Source organism: Mercenaria mercenaria, chromosome 13 (assembly GCF_021730395.1).
Source record: "Mercenaria mercenaria strain notata chromosome 13, MADL_Memer_1, whole genome shotgun sequence".
NCBI classification, from domain to species: domain Eukaryota; kingdom Metazoa; phylum Mollusca; class Bivalvia; order Venerida; family Veneridae; genus Mercenaria; species Mercenaria mercenaria.
Window position 1 is genome coordinate 70698261 of NC_069373.1, and position 12391 is coordinate 70710651.

Here is a 12391-nt window from a genome sequence, read left to right on the forward strand (position 1 = left end):
AAGAATAACTGCATAGAACAGCGGTGCAGTGCAACACCCGGTAACTCTAATGAGCTCGTACAAAACATGTTTGACAATCTTACACAATGCATCCACCCTTCAAGAATTACATGTAATCAAAACATGTAATCCCTGGGCACTGTTTATGCTCAGTTCACTTTGCACACGACTACATATTATTGTTAGCGCGGGTTTTCAGAGGGGCACGTCAAAATGGTTTGTATTTTTTTCTTCCTCCGATTTCTTTTCTATTGTCTTTCTATTTCTGTCGTTCTTTCTTCTCTCATTTATTCAGTTAAACTTATAAAGGATTAATTTTGTGTTTTCTATCCATTTTTACTTGCGAGGATAATTCAAATTGCTCTAAAAGGAAGAAACTATTTCTATAGAAGTAGCTAATGCCACTTTTTTCTTTGAACTCATAATAGAGACTAATGTCCAAGAAAATCCATAGCTTCAGATTTCTTTTTCTGGTATGGTTATTGTTTTATTCTTGCTGTGATAGTTATCTGCCATTTGCTATAATTTCGGATCTTTTCTTCTTCTATACAACATTACACAACCTTAAGGTTCAGTTGAACAGTCGCAGATACCCAGTCAGCCAAAAGCAGATTAAAAACATATATTTCTCATCCTTGCTCTTTGGCTCTATTGCTATACTGTTTATATCCGTCCAAATTTGGAATATTCATTCACTTATACTTTTATCAGGTGATGTACATCTAAACCCAGAACCTGGATCGAATGATTCCATATTGTCATCATCCTCACTATCGACCTTTACGGAGCATACTGATCTCTCCAAACACATCTCCTTTATCCACTTAAATGTTCAAAGTATAGCTTTAAAGTTAGATTCCCTTTATGCAGAGCTAAAGGACTTCGATATCTTAGCTTTTTCAGAAACATGGTTACATAGAGATTTTCCTAACGACGAATTAATTTTGGAGTCTTTTTCACTTCCTGAGAGAAAGGACCGAGCAGACGGATATGGAGGCGTTATTCTTTATGTGAAACAGTATCTATACTATAGAAGAAGGCGTGATCTTGAAATCAACGGTGTGGAATGTCTTTGGATTGAAATAGTAGTTTCTAACAAACATATTCTTTTCGGTACATTTTATAGGCCACCAAATACTGATGCCTTTCAACACTCTTTGATATTAGACTCTATTCATCTTGCTTTTGATACAGGTATTGAAAACATCATTATTGCCGGTGACTTTAATCTTAACATAGCCAACCAGGTTTCTAACAAAAAAGTCAGTAGTATATATGTGACCAGTTCTCCTTGACGCAGTAAATTGATACACCTACACATTTCACTGAGACATCATCCTCAATCATTGATCTAATTTTTACCTCAAATAAAAACTTAATACACATAAGTGGCGTTGGTGACCCTTTTCTTCCTCAAAACGTTAGATACCACTGCCCAGTTTATGGACTTTTAAACCTTAAAAAGGCAAAATTTCCACCATTTTACCGCCACGTTTGGATATTCGATAAGGGTAACTACGACAGACTTAGGCAAATAACATCAACATTTGACTGAGACTCTCTCAAACATGAGGATATGGATAAGTACACGGAAAACATTGCAAATAAAATTATTGAGAATGCCAAACTATGTATCCCGAACAGAAAAGTACTGATCAGAGAGGGTGAACCGTCTTGGTTCACGAATGAAATCAGATTACTAATTAGGAAACGTAAACGTTACTATAGAAAGGCAAGACAAAGAAACACTCCGTATCACTGGGAAAAATTTTGAAACCTCCGCAATCTTATAGTTAACAAAATCCGTGTTGCAAAGAGTCAACAGTTGGATCTTCTTTCTAAAAAGTTAAAATCAGAATCTCAAACCAACAAAACTTGGTGGTCTTGTTTGAAATCTTTCATAAAACCATATTCCTCCTCCTCTATTCCTCCCTTGTCATATGATGATAAAATTATTGAAGATATGCCTGGTAAAGCCAAAGAAGTATAAAATACACAGAATGGCAACTGGATGTAATCTCGCGTGAGCTCGTGTCAGAGCGTGATTCGGCGTTATCTTACTAAAAACAAACATCGGCGAGCATGGAGTTACAATTTGTACCTTTAAAACTACATTTAAAATACATGTTAGCTTCTAAAACAAAATTAGTTTAATTTGAAATGGTCTTAAGACACGAAGTACACGTTTTCTTTTGCCATCGAAAGAAGCATGGTCATACGGTGATAATTATTTTACCGATGAATAATTGCTTTCGCATACAAAATGGCGCGTGGAGAAAGCTCCGGTAAACGAGATCTCGTTTTTTTTGTCACGGGAGGTTGGCGAGATTTGCTCTATATGCCTTTCAAGTTGCCAATCTATTTATTTTTATAGCTCTTTGGTAAAGCCAACTTGTTCAATGACTTTTTTGTTGGTCAAACACGTATAGATGAGAACTCAGCACCCCCGCTGCCACACCCACAATCTGTTGATCACGACCTCCTTGTTAGTATTACTATTTCCCCAGATGAAGTAATATCTGTTTTACAATCGCTTCAACTAGGTAAAGCTGCAGGCCCTGATAAATAATCGTATCCTTCGTGAGCTTTCTCTAGAACTATCCGGCCCCTTGTGTGACCTCTTTAATTACTCATTGCGTATTTCTACAGTTCCAAACAGTTGGAAAAACGCTAATGTTACACCTATTTTTAAGTCTGGAGACCCCTCTCTTGTAAATAACTACCGTCCTATTTCTCTCATAAGTACTGTCAATAAAGTGTTTGAAAAAATCGTGTTCAAACATACTTTCAATTTTCTTCATGAACATAACATCCTCTCTCCCCTGCAGTCTGGTTTTGTTCCGGGTGACTGTACAGTAAACCAACTTACATATATCCACAATTTATTTTCACAAGCTATTGATTCTGGTAAAGAGATAAGGGCTATATTTTGTGACATAAGTAAGGCATTCGACCGTGTTTGGCACAAGGGTCTCATTTATAAACTTAAGTCTATTGGAATCTCTGGGTCCTTATTATCCTGGTATTCCTCATATCTGCATAATAGGAAACAAAGTGTTATACTTCCTGGCTGTAAATCATCTCAAAAAGTAATCACTGCAGGTGTTCCCCAAGGATCAATCCTTGGCCCCCTTTTATTTTTAATCTACATCAATGACATAGTCCTAGATATTCAAGCTCATATAAGGTTATTTGCAGATGATACGAGCCTTTCAATTGTAGTTGAAAATCCAAATACTGCTTCTGCTATCTTAAATTCAGATCTTAATAAAATTTCAAACTGGGCATCAAGGTGGCTAGTGAACTTTAACCCTTCTAAAACTGAGTCGTTATTGATATCCCGCAAACAAAATAGAGTTTATCATCCTCCACTATTAATGCAGGGTCAGCAAATAAACGAAGTCCATAATCATAAACATTTAGGTATTTTTCTATCAAATGATCTTAGGTGGACTACACAAATTGAGTACATAACAAAGAAAGCCTGGCTGCGAATAAATGTCATGAAAAAGTTAAAATTTCAGCTAGACAGAAATTCTCTTGAGGTAAACTACAAACATCATTCATTGACCTATTCTTGAATATGGTGACGTACTTTTGACAATTGCACTCAAAATGAAAAACAGGAACTTGAAAAAATTCAGCATGAAGCAGCAAGAATAGTAACTGGAACAACGAAACTCGTTTCTACTGACAAACTTTTATCTGAAGTTGGCTGGGAAACCCTTGCAAACAGAAGGAAAAAACATAAGTTAGTGCTGTTTTATAAAATGAAAAATAACCTCACACCGTCCTATCTTTCAGACCTTGTTCCATCTAATGTAGGAAGAGACCACAGATACCCTCTTAGAAATGCTGAAAATATTCAGACTATGTCCACACATACTGCATTTTATTACAATTCCTTCCTTCCATCAGTCATACGGGACTTCAAAACGCTCTTCCAGACGAAATACGTAATGCTTGTTCTCTAGCATCCTTTAAGCGTATGTTAAATAATGACATTCCTACTGTTCCAAAGTACTTTCTGACAGGAGTAAGAAAATCTCAGATACTTCATACAAGGCTACGTACGCAATGCAGCTCTCTATCTTCTGAGCTCTATGCTAAAAACATTATTGAGTCTCCAAATTGTGACTGCGGGGATGTAGAAACGCCTTATCACTATTTTTTCATATGCCCGAGGTATTCTCACTTAAGAATACAATTGTTCAATATCATATCCCAGTTTTGTACTCCAACATTAAATGTTATCTTACAAGGTAGTCCTGCCCTATCAGATGATTCCAACGTAGAAATATTTACTGCTGTTCAGTGTTACATTGTTAAATCCAAACGATTTTGATCTACAAGAAGTAAACATATCAGAAATAGCTTACATGAAAAATAGCATATCAAACCCTTTTAACTGTGTTAAGTGATAGTAACTCCATCATGTAATTGCCTTTAGTTTTGTTGTCAATTTCTTACTATTTCTGTTCCTTTTTCTTTCTTTTTTATACCAGTATCTCCTACTACGGATAACTTTATAAATAGTTACTTTACACCTGTGTAATGTTCTTTAGTAAACGTTTGATATTTTTTCCATGCATTTGAAGGTTTCTATTGCCATGAACTATATATGCACATTGTTGTAAAAGGGAGAGGACAACCTTAAGCTTATAAAGCTTCCTGTCCAATCCTTTATTGTATATTTGTAATCATGTTGTAAATATTGCAAAATAAAATATGTTTAAACCAAAATCCATAGCTTTATTGTAAATGTATTGTACTGTGAGTCAGTCTGTTCTAGAGATTGTTTTATACACACATTCATTCCGTATAGGGACCGTTGCTACGATTACGCCCCAACTGGATAGATATGATGTCCAAAACTATTTAAACAAGCAAACTCGATGAATTGGTATCCTCAGCCGAAAGGGTTTGTGGTGAGGAATGGCAAAAAAAAAAAAAAAATATAACGGGCAAAAATTTAAGGATGTTACTAAGAAGCAAATAATTTCATTAGTGACCAAGGCAAGAGGGTGCCCAGGTGTGGGTACACAACTTCACATGTTTATAATAAATGTTCATGGAAAAGAATGAAAGAAGTTTAATGAAATTCTACCAATATGGCTATAGACGTGGAACTTTCATTAAATCAAGGGCAATAACTCTAAGGGAAATTGACTAATCCAAACAAACCTCGATGGGCATCATCGCAGTATGTTGGTTCATGTTTATTTCAAGTTTCATGAAATTCTACCTGCTAGTTACTGAGAAATGGCTGCGGACGGACACACACACGCATTTTTGACTATTTCAGGGGCCATAACTCTAGAAATAAGGGGTGGACCCAGATAAAAACTTGACGGGCATCATCGCAGTATGTTGGTTCATGTTTATTTCAAGTTTCATGAAATTCTACCTGCTAGTTACTGAGAAATGGCTGCAGACGGACGCACGGAGGAACGGACAACGCCATTTCAATACCCTCTTCCGATTTCATCGGCGGGGGATAAAAATGCTTATTTTTTCAAGGTCAAAGTCACTAGGTGGTACCAGGACTCACCATGGCGGAGTAAAATGAGTTTTTGAACCATCCTACAAGGTTTCAAAGCAATGTATGTAACGGGTTTTGAGACATTGTCATTTTTGTGAATTTTCAATGGCGTCAAAAAATATTTTAAAAAGTGCTAATTTCTTTAAGGTCAATGTCACTAAGGGGTTTAGGGCTCACCATGGGGGTGTAAAATGAGTTTAATCTCGTTTCCAGAAAAAGTGGACGAGACAAAAACGACCAACAAGATTGACAAGCATAATAAAATTCCTCACAAATATCGATGTTTATTAAGCAATATACAAATTGTTCAGAAGTATAAAAATACAATGTAAGTTACATTTTTTTATGTTTTTACATTCCATTTAATAGAAATTCGATATAAATTGTAATAATTATTCAAAACATAAGAGCATGAAAATATTGTACCATACAAATACACAAAAATTATGAAACCTAAAATAAGAGAAAATGTTAAAAAAGCGCTGTACTTTTAACAAGGAACATTTTCTAGACTGAAGATCTTTCCATAACTTTAACAGAAATATGCAAGTAAATGCACTGAAACATATTACACATGAGATTCTATACAACAAGAGCTGTCTGTCGACAGCGCGCTCTCGACTATTCGAAGAATTGATGGAAGTATGAGGTCAAAATATTACCAGAGATTTTCAGACAAAAGAAAAAGAATAGATAAGACAACGTACCTGCATTTGTGGAACTGGATAAGTCTTGCACTATATGGCAATGTGTGACCATGATAGTAAGCAAGTGTTCAAAGTTACAAAGCCATATATCAAACAGTTTAGACAAAATATATAATGGTATATGAAACTTAATTAATTTCTATGTCAAAAAGGGACATAACTGAGATAAAGTCCTTGTCCTAGTAATGTAGTCTTGCCTACATGTGTAGACTATGACGGTATACATGTGGTCAAAGTTTTGGTCAAAGTTTCAAAGCCGTATGACAATCAGGTTGGGCAAAATATGGACTGGTATGAAAAATTAACTGATTTCCAAGTTCAAAAAGGGCCATAATTCAGCCAAAACAGTTGACACAGTTATGTACTCTTGCCTACAGATGGAGATCATGATGATAAACAAGTGTTCAAAGTTTCAAAGCCACATGTCAAATACATGTAGTTTTGACAAAAAGTTGACCTGTACGAAAACTGAACCAATTTCCAAGTCCAAAAAAGGGTCATAATTCAGCCAAAATAGTTGACAGAGTTATGTACTCTTGCCTACAGATGCAGATCATGACGATAAACAAGTGTTCAAAGTTTCAAAGACACATGTCAAATAGTTTTGACAAAACCATAATTCAGACCAAATCCTTGATGGAGTTATGTACTTTTGCCTAAAACTAGACATGGTGATGGTACACAAGTGTTGAAAGTTTCAGAGATTTTATCAAAATGTGGACTGGTATGAAAAATATAACCAGAGCGTGACGCCAAGACCGACGCTGTGGTGAGTAGGATAGCTCTACTTATTCTTTAAATTCTTCGAAATAGGCTAAAAAGCAAGAGGACTATGATTACCATTATCCCCCACCAAAGATTCGCAGCTTAAACAGGTATAATACATAATGGGAGAACTAGCCCCTTAAAACTTTTGTTAAAATGTCACCCAAGAACACTATGGTCAGCCTTTTAATGAGATTTTTGTACAGCACCTGTCAACCATCTAGTTTACACCAGATAAACTTCAAACCATGATAAATACGAATCTAGTAATGGCATGATGATAAAACACTGTAAAACCCAGCAATGATAGCCATTTTTGTATAAACATCAACAATTTTTCAGTGGTTCAGCACATGATCAATAATACTTATACTATATAAATGTAAACAGACAACATAGACAGTATTAACAGAAATTCATCTTGCCTAAGGTAATTTTATTTACAAACAACATGGCTATGAAACACTTTATCTGCACCATGTGACACCATTACCTACGGATTCTTTTACATTTTTGAAATGTATCAAAACTACCCACATATGGAAATATCCAATCCCGGGGGTTGATCTTAAATACATGTACTTTTGTGTAACTTTTTAAGGTAAAAAAGTTTATGATTTACTCTCCATCTTTCAAAGTAGACTAATACAAAACTCCCCATATATGGGAAATTCACATTTCAAGGATTGCTTGTGAAACTACCATATAACATTTGCCTACATGCAAATTCATAATTTTATCAACAATCAGAATTTACTGCATGACAAACACCAAGGAATAAGCTTATCTAAGGCACAACTCTGACTGATCCAGTCATACAAGTAGAGTCAATGTAACTCCCTGTAAGCATTTTTAAACGAATAATTAGTGTGTCTGTTTTCCTGAGGATACAATTTTGATCATAGGGTAACTTTCTACTTTTTAATGGTTGTGGAAGATTCTCCCCCTCATCCCCCCCCCCCCACACACACACACATGGGCATCAAACAAATAAATGCATTTTAAACAACAGTATCACTTATAAAAAAGGGAACTCTGAGCAAAAAGACTATTAACCTGGAGATTCTAGGTAAGTTTCATCAGTAGAATGAATAAAACTTAATTTATCTAGCATTTTGTTTATTTACTGGTAATGATAATGAATGATTAGCCTGCAAATGATCCAAACATTACAAGAAAAGAAATAAACAAAGCACGTCTTTGCAATGTTACAAGAAAAAAAGCTACAATTTTCAAGCTGTTTAAAATCCTCCATGTTTCTGTATCTTTCATTTTTGCTGACATTTTTACTTCATACCAAGAAAGCGGACACTTTCGTACAATTCCTGCTGAAATAGACAGAAATATAATCTCATAAAAGTTAAAACATATCAAAAGTCACCAAAAACCCGCATTAGTATGTTTTCTGTTAAAATCATACTTAAACAAGAGCTGTCTGTAAGACAGCGCGCTCCACTATTCGGGGATTTGACAGTAAAATGAATATATGTCTGAATAAGAGACCTCTACTATAAAAGGAAGATACACCAAGTGGCATAATTCCATCAAATACACAAATTAGAATTAGGATTGTTACAACAAATGCAGATGATGATGGTAAAGATATATTTTGAGTTTCAAGTCATTATCTTATATAGTACCAAAGTTATGTCCAGAAAATGAAGTTTGTTAAAAACAAGAGCTGTCACTAATGGTGACAAATGCCCCCACAGCACCTTGACCTTTGACCTGGTGACCCCAAAGTCAGTAGGGGTGGTGTACTCAATAAGTACTATCAGCATGTGAAGTTTGAAGGTCCTGGGTGCAGTGGTTCGTGAGTAAAGTGCCTTCATGCAAAAAGTTAACGTTGGCCCCTGTGACCTTGACCTTTGACCTGGTGACCCCAAAGTCAGTAGGGTTGGTGTACTCATAAAGTACTATCAGCATGTAAAGTTTGAAGGTCCTGGGTGCAGTGGTTCGCGAGTAAAGTGCCTTCATGCAAAAAGTTAACGTTGGCCCCTGTGACCTTGACCTTTGACTGGTGACCCCAAAGTCAGTAGGGGTGGTGTACTCAATAAGTACTATCAGCATGTGAAGTTTGAAGGTCCTGGGTGCAGTGGTTCGTGAGTAAAGTGCCTTCATGCAAAAAGTTAACATTGGCCCCTGTGACCTTGACCTTTGACCTGGTGACCCCAAAGTCAGTAGAGGTGGTGTACTCAAAACCATTCTGGGCTTAGTGGTTCTCAAGTTATGAATTGGAAACTGTTTTCCATGTTCAGGCCCCTGTGACCTTGACCTTTGATTGAGTGACCCCAAAATCAGTAGGGGTCATCTACTCTGCATGTCCAATCATCCTATATAGTTTCAACATTCTGGGTCAAGTGGTTCTCAAGTTATTGATTGAAAAAGAGTTTTCTATGTTCAGCCCCCTGTGATGGTTCTAGGTCAAATGGTTCTCAAGTTACTGACTGGAAATGGATTTCCATGTTCTGTTCGTTGCGACCTTGACCTTTTATAGAGTAACCCCAAAAACAATAGGGGTCATCTACTCTATAAGTATTATCACCCTATGAAGTTGCAACATTCTGGGTCAAATGGTTCTTAAGTTACTGACTGGAAATGGATTTCCATGTTCTGTTTACTGAGACCTTGACCTTTTATAGAGTGACCCCAAAATCAATAGGGGTCATCTAATTTGCATGTCCAATCACCCTACGAAGTTTCAACATTCTGGGTCAAGTGGTTCTCAAGTTACTGACTGGAAAAGTTTTTCCATGTTCAGACCCCTGTGACCTTGACCTTTATTGGAGTGACCTCAAAATCAATAGGGGTCATCTACTCTGCATGACCAATCATCTTATGAAGTTTCAACATTCTAGGTCAAGTGGTTCTCAAGGTATTGATCGGAAATGTTTATCCTTGTTCAGGCCCCTGTGACCTTGACCTTTGCAAAAACAATATGAGCCGTGCCATGAGAAAACCAACATAGTGGGTTTGCGACCAGCATGGATCCAGACCAGCCTGCGCATCCGCGCAGTCTTGTCAGGATCCATGCTGTTCGCTAACAGTTTCTCCAATTCCAATAGGCTTTAACAGCGAACAGCATGGATCCTGACCAGACTGCGCGGATGCGCAGGCTGGTCTGGATCCATGCTGGTCGCAAACCCACTATGTTGGTTTTCTCATGTCACGGCTCATATGTCTCTCCTAGAGAGGTGGGGGGGAGACATAATAACAAAGATAAAGTGAAAGTGCAACAACATAAACCTGAAATTCTAAGTAAAACAGGGCCATGATTCAACACATATTAGTGCCAAATTTATGGCCCTTGTTTCGTATGATGTAAGTGATGATGTGGTACAACTATTTTAAGTTTGAATCAATCCGTTTAGTAATAACAGAATACAGAGAAAATGTGCATCAAAACTTTAACCTGAAAAAAGGGGGCATAATTCATAAAATATTAGTGCCGGAATTATGAACCTTGTGTCATAATATTATGATGTGGGTGATGATGTTCAACAATTGTTTTAAGTTTGAATCAAATCCCTTCTGGCTAGTAAGGGGGTTTGCAGGTGTCCGACCACGGTGGTTCAAAATACCTCATGAGGGTCCTGTGCCCAGTTTGGGTTTGCCCCACGGGGTTTAATTTCACCCAAAGTGTTTTACGTGTATTATTAGAATTTAGACTCCATACGTTTGGACATACCGCTCACAGGGATCAAGTGAAAATGCATCAAAATTAACCTAAAATTCTTAGTAAAAAGGGGGCACAATTCATGTAAAATTGGTGCCAGAGTTATGGACCTTGTGTCATATGAAGTGGGTGATGATGTGGAATGGCTATTTTAAGTTTAAATCAACTTCATTTAGTAATAACTGAGATAGAATGAAAGTGCACCAAAAATTTAACTTGAAATTCTATTAAGTAAAATGGGGGGGATGGATAATTCATAAAATATTGGTACAAGAGTTATGGCCCTTGTGCCAGATGATGTGGATGATGATGAGGAATAACTATTCTAAGTTTGAAGCAAATCCATCAAGTAATTACAGAGATAAAGAGACAAAAGAAAAAGTGCATCAAAACGCCGACGCAAGGATGAGTAGGATAGCTTTCCATATAATTGTATAGCTGGGCTAAAAGCTGTGACTCGAAAGCACTTAATATGCACCTTAGACATGACTATCATTACTGAATACAGTCAGTAAGACAGTTTAAATTTACTGTTTAATCACAATTAATTAACCTTTAGTCTGCTGGCGGCAAGTGATTATGCGATTGCGACCAGTGCAGACAAAGATCATCATGCATGGACGTGGAAGCTGATCTTGGTCTGCACAGTTCGCTATTCAGTCTTTAAAATTTCAGTGAATGACCCTTTGAATAATAAATGGTACTGCCCAAATTGAATGATAGACCAGTCTATTTTAGAAATTTAGCAACGTAAAGGTTAACTTTCTACCTCTGCCTAAATTATGGTAACAATATCAAGTGTTTACGAATGTATAAAAGGAGATTTATTGTTTATCTTTGGAACAGTACTTCCAAAAGTACAATGACAGTTCCTTTAATTTAATGCTGATAGATCTGCTGCCAGCATTTAACTGTCCTAGGCAAGTAAATAATTATGTCCCAACAGGAATCAAGTAATTTACTTAAGGGTATCTATTTTTATTTCTATGTTTATTCTTTATAATGTCCTCTGTTTATTTTGTTGTCATATTTTAAATATTTTTTTGTCATTACAAACATATTTTTTCACTGCTATACTGACATGTATTTTCTCTTAATTCCCTGCTATTGAAAAACCAAGCTTCATGACAAAAATCTTTTGCGATACAAAGATGGACTAAAAATATTAGGAGTATACATGACTATTATCTGTTTAAAGGAAAGATATTACAAGACTAGAGATGCTTTTGAGAAAAGCGCATGTCTCCCACAACTGCCACTATAAACAAGAGCTGTCTGATGACAGCTCGCTCGACTATTCGAAGAATTGATTGAAGAATGGGATCAAAATATTTCCACAGATATTCAGACAAAAGAAATAAATAGATAAGACAAACAACGTTCCTGTATTTCTTTGATTTCGATAAGTCCTGCACTAAATGGCAATGTATGAACCAATTTCAATGTCCAAAAAGGGCCATAATTCAATCAAAATAGATATGTACCCTTGCCTACAGATGGAAATCATAATGATAAACAAGTGTTCAAAGTTTAAAAGCAATATGTCAAATAGTTTTGACAATTGTATGATAACAGAACCAATTTCGAAGTCCAGAAAGGGCCATAATTCAGCCAAAATAGATGACAGAGTTATGTATTCTTTCCTACAGATAGAGACTATTATACTAAACAAGTAATAAAAGTTTCAAAGCCATATGTCAA

At 36.2% G+C, this 12391-nt stretch overlaps 1 protein-coding gene across 8 annotated transcripts in view; it reads right to left on the reverse strand.

Annotated features, from left to right (window-relative positions):
* Window positions 1-5806: 5806 nt before the first annotated feature.
* LOC123528611 (prestin-like) overlaps window positions 5807-12391 on the reverse strand; it is a 121095-nt gene continuing 114510 nt past the window's right edge. For 7 of the 8 annotated variants that reach the window (XM_053522213.1, XM_053522211.1, XM_053522212.1 and 4 more), the window contains one exon: window positions 5807-8342. The gene's annotated coding sequence lies outside the window, so the exon portion shown is untranslated. The remainder of the gene's footprint in view (window positions 8343-12391) is intronic. The other variant, XM_053522210.1, reaches the window with a different exon arrangement.